We start from the raw sequence: 7,424 nt of genomic DNA on the forward strand, positions 1-7,424 counted from the left end.
AGGCCTTTTGACAGGCTTAACATTGACCAATCATGACGAAACTTGACTGGTGTCTATATGTAGCCACTTTCTAACAATCAATCGAGTTTCAAAAGATTTGACCACTGGGTGGCGCTATTTCAGAAATTTACATATTATTACATGTTATTACTATATTATTACAATTTTCACCAAAAGCCTATTGTATTACAATGGGACAAACAATTTTGCAAATACATATTCATTACAAAACTGCATAGTTTTTTTGTAATCGATAAATGTTTGAAAACCATACTTTTTGAACTAGTCTCTGGATTTTGATCCTATCTTTTCAAAGTTGGTCTAGAACAATTCTTTGGCATCTGTAGGTAAATAATTATCAAAAACATGTTGACTTTTCTACTCAGGGTCATGTGGATAAATTAATTAATTCCTGTATACATGGCATTCTTAGCTTGATTAGCTATAACTCAACAGTCATTGGTCAGATCACGTCCATTCTTTGAGTATTTATACAAATTGAGATTCTAATGGAGTATTCCAAGTTTGGTCCAGATTGGCCTTTGGAGGCGCTTTAGCACTCAAAAACACTGAAAAATCAATAAAAATGCTATTACAATGTTATTACAAGGCCCACATATAAATACATGGTGCCATGTGACTAAGTCCATTAAGCTGAACAACTTTCTAATTACATGTTATGTCAAAAATTGCACTGCTTGTCTTTTATTTTGGCTTATTCATTCAAAGATTTCACTATACAAAGACTTACTATACAAGGCTTGAGGCCTTTTTAGGCCTAATATAATAAAAGGCTTGAGGCCTTTTTAGGCCTAATGGGCTAAACCAAAAGCTTGAGGCCTTTTTAGGCCTAATGGGCTAAACCTGCAGGAGGGCCCATACTGCTGTTGCATGCTTGAACCCGCTCATTGCCGCTTGCAGCTATATTTATTATTATTATTGTGAAATAATGGTCCATCCCAATCTAATATGAACCTTAGTAATCTCAGTGAATCACAATACCAGTAACATTTACTTGAATAAATGTCAGTAAAATAATTCCCAACAGTGTTTATATTGGGAAGGTTACTTTTGAAAAGTAATAGGTTACAGATTACTAGTTACCCTGTTACCCATCTTTGGAAGAGTTTCCCTAAGACAGAGCCTTAGAGCTCTTTTTAAAAAAATAAATAAATAACTAAACAAAAAAACTTAAAATGAAGTGTACGCCAGGCTGCAATGTTTGCCACTGAGGCAAATATACACTGAAAAAAATCAACTTGGCCCTTAGTAAATTTTACATAATAAAATTGTGCATGTTTTTCTCAATTTAATTTTTTTTTTGCTTCGACTAAATAATAATAAGCAATGTTGAAAACCAGTAAACTAAACATATGAAACACGCTTAAAGTGAATTAGAAATAATTATGTCGTGTCAAGGGGTAGAAACTGCGCGTGCACAATTTTTCCCCGAGCTGACGGCAGCCATTTTCTACACCTCGTCTCTGGGAAGATTTGGCTTACCTGAGGAAATTCTGTCATCTTACATTTACAAAGTAGGATATTGTATATTCTCTATTGTTTGTCATTATAACATGTTCATGACATTTACGCAGAAACGTAAGCTTAAGGGAGGACTTAGCATGGCTTAAAATTCGCTAGCTTAGCTAACTTAGCTAGCTAGCCAGGTTAGTTTAAACCGACGCATATTCAAAGTACACATAACGTTACTCAGTCAAAGAATCTCTAAACTTACTAAAGCTGATTGCAGTGTTTTAATTGTAAAGGTCAGTGTTTTAATATAATGTGTCCTTCATAAGTATCTGTCTATGTTGAGGTCACTTGAGGTCCTCACTAAGTTTGCTCACAAACACAACCGTTAGCTAACGTTACTGTTGACCTAGCCTAGCTAGCTAAGTAACGGCGCCATTTTCTGAAGTTCACTGCAGACGAGTGCGTTTAGCTGCTGTGTCATCATACAAGTACACGGTAAAATATTGTTTTGATGGTTGTAGACGCACACAACGCAGCGTTGGATATATCTTTGATGAAACGTACAGTTAAGGGATGACTAGCATAGCATAAGTTTGTGAGGGGCACAGTTCAACACATATTCTAAGTAAACAGACCTAGCTAGTGTTAGCTAGTTGTGTGTCCTTGACATGGCCTGTAATAATTTTTTCCCACGGAGGAGGCTGTGCTCGCTTCGCCTGTGATTTTGGATGTGATATTTGGGTACTAGGTGTCCACAAACCTGTGTAATTTCAACCTTAGTTAGCTAGCTAGTTAGCTCCACTAAGCCTGGGGTTTAGATATGGAGCCTGCAAACTCTATTGTAGCTAGCGTTAACTTAGCAAACATATCGTTGGCAGCTAGTAGGTTACAGACATCAGTTAACTGGTTTAATTTCAACGTTTGTCCATTTAACACTTAATGCTCTGTTCGATGAACCTTTTGCAATGTGGTGTTCCAACATGGACTCTGATACCGTTAGCGCAGCTAGCTAGCGTTAGTTAGCTAAGCAAACGTTAGTGTTAGCAGCTAGCTGGCTAACTTAGCTAGTAGGCGACAAGCACCACGAAGCAAGTTTTAAGTTTCATTTCAGCTTTCTGTTCCTTCAACACCAATCGCTCGACTTTGCTGTATCAGAATTGTCAGTGGAGATTTAGTTCGACATAATAGAATCTGTTATCTTGTTAATTAGTAAGCTAATGCTAACTGTTCACCTCAGTAGTGGAAAAGAGGTTTATGTTTGCCCATATAACAGCAGAGTGTCATTGCTCATTATTATAATCAGAACATTATTTTGTATATAAGATGGTGCACACACACTCACAAATGAGTGCCAAGTACCAAGTGGTAGAAGTAATTATTATACATTGATTTTGATGCTCAATAATGCACAGACCCTAGACAGGGAATTCTGATAGCCATATTGATTAAAAGAACCTTGATGTGACTTAAATATCATAGTTGGTTTCAAACTAAAATAATGTTCACAGGATTAAAACAAATAGCTAAATATGAGTAAAATAATATATATTATTGTAAGACTATTAAATTTCAGCCAAAATAATGCACTGTTATGTCCTTCCACATGGTGAGATAAAACATTAAGGTAAAGCGATAAAACATTAAAGTAAAGCTTATGTTTAAGATAACATGGTCTTTCATTTAATTTTATTTAAATGTCCTCTTTGTTTATAGGTTAACGCTTAACAAGGTTGTTGAGTGCCATGTTTTAAAGGATTCTCTGGCATGTTCTAAGTCTCTGGTAAGTGCATTTTTATGATCCAGATTTGATATTTAACTATGAGGCTAATTGTTTTGTAAAGCTACTTTTTATTTATTTGTTTTATTGTTTAAATTAGTAATAATTTTTCAGTCTCTAAGATGATGGGGATTTTGATGTTCATATGTTTCTTTTATCTGTTCCTTGTATTCTTGTCAAGTTAATGTACCATTTTTTTTTAACAGTTGAAGATATATTCTAAGTGCAATCAATATTTGCAGGCGAAGAATGTCCACCTTAAAAGAGAAGCCATCATAAAAGCTCTTTGTCCGCACCTGAATAATGATGATGGATTTCTTATCAAGGAGTACAGGGTAAGTCAGTATGTGACCTAAGCACATCACCATCATTCTAATTCAATTCTAATTTCTAACTAAGGTAAATTCATCTTATTTCATATTTGTGCTCTTTTAAATACTGTGTGTGTCTTCCAGGCACCTCAGTTCTTATATCAATTGCTTATAACATTTGCTTAATAAAATCAGCCCCCTCCCATCTGTGTAGTAAATCCAAATCGAAAAGAGGCGTTGATGTGTTAGTATGTTAGGACCAACCATAGATTGTAGGTGCTAATGTGAGAAGGGTGAACTAGAACTATCCATTTTGTAATGTGTATTTTACCATTGAATGGAGTTTTGTGGAGGTGGGGGCTGATTTTATTTATATTCATCATAAAATAAGTATTTGATATTAAAAAAAATGTCTGAGGTACCTAGAAGTATTTAGAAGAGCTCAAATGAGAAATAAACTGAACTTACTCTTTATGGAGCAAGAGTACAATGGAGTTTAGTATTAATAACAAGATTTAATTTGTAGGACATTCATGGTGAAGACATATTGAGAGACCAGCACAGCACTGAAATGGGCATTTATGTCATCAGAAGAGGGTGGAACTCTTGGAGAATATGAAGACGTTGACGCTGATGGAAATGTTATTGTAGGAAACATCAAATCAGTTGCACCAGACTGCAGTAATGCTTGGAGTAATCTATGCACTGAATATGGCTCACCACAATGGGCAGAAATACTGCTTTAAATTTGTACATTCCTCATGCCAAAGGATGGTGCAAAGCTCTCCCCTAATATTCTTGGTTAAAATCTTGGGATAGTCAAAATAGGCTGTCCATTCTGGAAATATATAGAACTTTTCACACTAGCTTCTGCTTTGATTGAAAAGCAATGGGCTTTTGAACAACGCTTAAGTCACATGAAACAAGTATGGCTGTATTTGTCAACATCTCTTTTAAAATTCAATGACATTTCAATGATTTTCTATACAACATGTCAAGATCCTGCTCATGTTTAAGAACAATTTGTCTTAAAACAGCATGCAGTTAAATTTTAGAGTCTTTTTTTGCTAAAGCTGTACGAAGTAGTCTTTTGAACAGTTTGAGCTCTATAAATTTTCACCCTAAATTTGCAAAGTCTAACGACCAAAATAAGGTTGTGCTAACTAGAGGCAGTGCTTTGACAAGAAGGCCGTACTCTGTAGGCACCATTTCTGGGGCATTATTTTGATCATTATACAATATCCAATTGTCATCAAAGTCATATAACATTTAAAACTGTGTTATTGTGCTGTTCTATTTTAAATATCTGCTGTTGTAAAGTTGCACTTAAGGTTGGTGTTATCATTATGTAATTACTGAATGTTACTTCATTGTTTCACAAATTCTGGGCCATTACTTAAGACTTAATTAATTGTGATTAATTTAGGTGAATGTGTTTGTAATTGCAGTATTCTATTTGAAGCTTATTGTTCTATGTAAAGTTGCATTTTAGCTTGTGTTGCCTGCAAGACAAGCAATAATGTATTGACAATTAAGTAAATTCAGAGAGTCATTTTTTGAGTGTAGTGCCACAATCTACAAGTAGGCTAAAAAACAAAAGTACCGTGTAATATTTTGTTTATATATATTTAATGTAATATAATGTGTTTAAATGGAACATGAAATAGTTGCAGCATTTGTTCATACCACTGTGCATGTAAAACATGTACATCCATTATTGTACCTCCATTACTGGATTGCCTTGTGCACAAATTATTAGTATTACTGTTATTTTCTATTTTTACTCCTATTATTAATATTATAGATGATACTGACAGTTTTGGTTAAAATCAAGCATTTTTTCAGACGGTTAAATATTTATGCTTCAACTTATAGGCACTCTTACCAGACATGAGTTTGATCATACAGATAAACTAAAGACTACTACTAGTAAATAACAAACTATCGGTGAAATTTGCATGTGCCCATCAGATTTGGCATTACGCAACTTTGATGAATAACTATATGTTTTAAAAGTTTAAACTGTGGTCTGTATGTAGGTGCATTTAGACCTTTTAATAAAATACATTATGGTATTTTTAAAATAAAGAATACACTGGGCCAGTCTCATTTCTACACATATTTAGGAAGCCTTATTATTTTCAAGTTTCCTGTTTTATAAAGAAATCATTTTACTTTTAAGAGTAAATATCATTTTACTTTTAAAAGTAAATATCATTTTGGCCCCATCTGCTACTGGCCCTGACAGCAAGGAAGTGTCTGTTATGTCTAGCTGTACTATAATTCCTCACCTTACTTGAGTTGTTGCACGTCCTAAAGTTCTATAGTAACAGGAACTAAGTTGAGACAATTTGTACTCTTTAATGTTGCCTTGTGATTTTTGTTTTTGCCACTGTATTTTTAAAATTAACATCAACCTGAACAGGGACTGCAGATGTAAATTAGCCATTTGGTTAAATCTGGCACATAATGATGTTGATTATTGTGTACTGTTCATGTTAAATAAACAAACAAAGAAATAAATGAAGTAACAAAGGAATTGTTGTAATGTAAGCCCACGATTATGACCATTAAATCACTTTATATGGTTTTAGACAGGTCAGTGTAAAAATCTGTACCCATTTGCCCATTTGTCAGTGCAATAAAATCTAAACAGTTTGTAAAATATTTGTGCAAGTTCAAGTACAAGTACAAAATATAGCCGCAAGCAGCAATGAGCGGGTTCAAGCATGCAACAGCACAATGGGCCCTCCTGCAGGTTTAGCCCATTAGGCCTAAAAAGGCCTCAAGCTTTTCATTTAGCCCATTAGACCTAAAAAGGCCTCAAGCTATGGGTCTTATTCATAGGCAGAGTGAATAGAACTGAAAGGAAGTCAGTTCATCAAAAGGCCTTCAGTTGCCATAAACAAGAAGCAGTGGTGTTTTAAACACATTATAGGTTTGCATTCATGTGTACTGATCTACACTGCTTTGTAGAACATCCAAGAAGGTGCACTTGCACAGTGGATTGGTTCTATATTTAAGCCATTGCTTTGATGTAGGCCATAATGAGGCCCAATGCACTCATAAGGGGCCCTGCTGGTGTGAGGAGCTCAGTGAAAGTGGGTCAGAATTAGTGAAAAGGCCACAGTATGGTATCATTCTTGATCAAGGACCAAATCCAAAGATGTTCACTAAGTTTTGGTCAGAATGACCTTTTGACCTTTGTATAATAAGCCTTTGTATAGTGAAATCTTTGAATGAATAAGCCAAAATAAAAGACAAGCAGTGCAATTTTTGACATAACATATAATTAGAAAGTTGTTCATGTGAGTGAACTGAGTCACATGGCACCAATTGTTTATATGTCGACCTTGTAATAACATTGTAATAGCATTTCAATTGATTTTTAAGTGTTTTTGAGTGCTAAAGCGCCCCCTAAAGGCCAATCTAGACGAAAATTGGCAGACACCATTGAAGTCTAAACATGTAAATATCCTTAAAGATTGGAGATGATCTGACCAATGACTGTTGAGTTATAGCAAATCAAGCTAGCAATGCCATGTTTGCAGTAATTAATTGGTTGATCCTCAATACACTGAGCGGAACAGTCAAAATGTTTTTGATAATTATTGAGGATCAGTACCTTGATGAAAATTGGCAAAAAATCTAGAGACTAGTTCACAAGAATAGGTTTTTCACATTATGCAAATTAGCTCAAAAACTAAGGGGGTGGGGCTAAAAGTGTCTGGGGTACACTTATTCAGCATGTCCCAAGGAATCAGCAGAAAAAAGATTTTGTCTCTATCTCACTCTGATCAAAAGTTATAGGCAAAAATATGAGTAAAGTTGAAAAAGATGAAAAGTTAACGAAAGTTAAAGAA

At 34.8% G+C, this 7,424-nt stretch overlaps 1 long non-coding RNA gene across 1 annotated transcript; it reads left to right on the forward strand.

Annotated features, from left to right (window-relative positions):
• The first annotated feature begins 1,260 nt into the window (after nucleotides 1-1,260).
• On the forward strand, nucleotides 1,261-5,142 carry LOC118814605. Its single transcript, XR_005007743.1, has 3 exons — nucleotides 1,261-3,253; nucleotides 3,493-3,585; nucleotides 4,088-5,142. It is a non-coding gene; the product is annotated as an uncharacterized LOC118814605 (long non-coding RNA).
• The last annotated feature ends 2,282 nt before the right edge of the window (nucleotides 5,143-7,424 follow it).

This window comes from Colossoma macropomum, unplaced genomic scaffold (genome assembly GCF_904425465.1).
Source record: "Colossoma macropomum unplaced genomic scaffold, Colossoma_macropomum, whole genome shotgun sequence".
In the NCBI taxonomy this organism is placed as follows: Eukaryota; Metazoa; Chordata; class Actinopteri; order Characiformes; family Serrasalmidae; genus Colossoma; species Colossoma macropomum.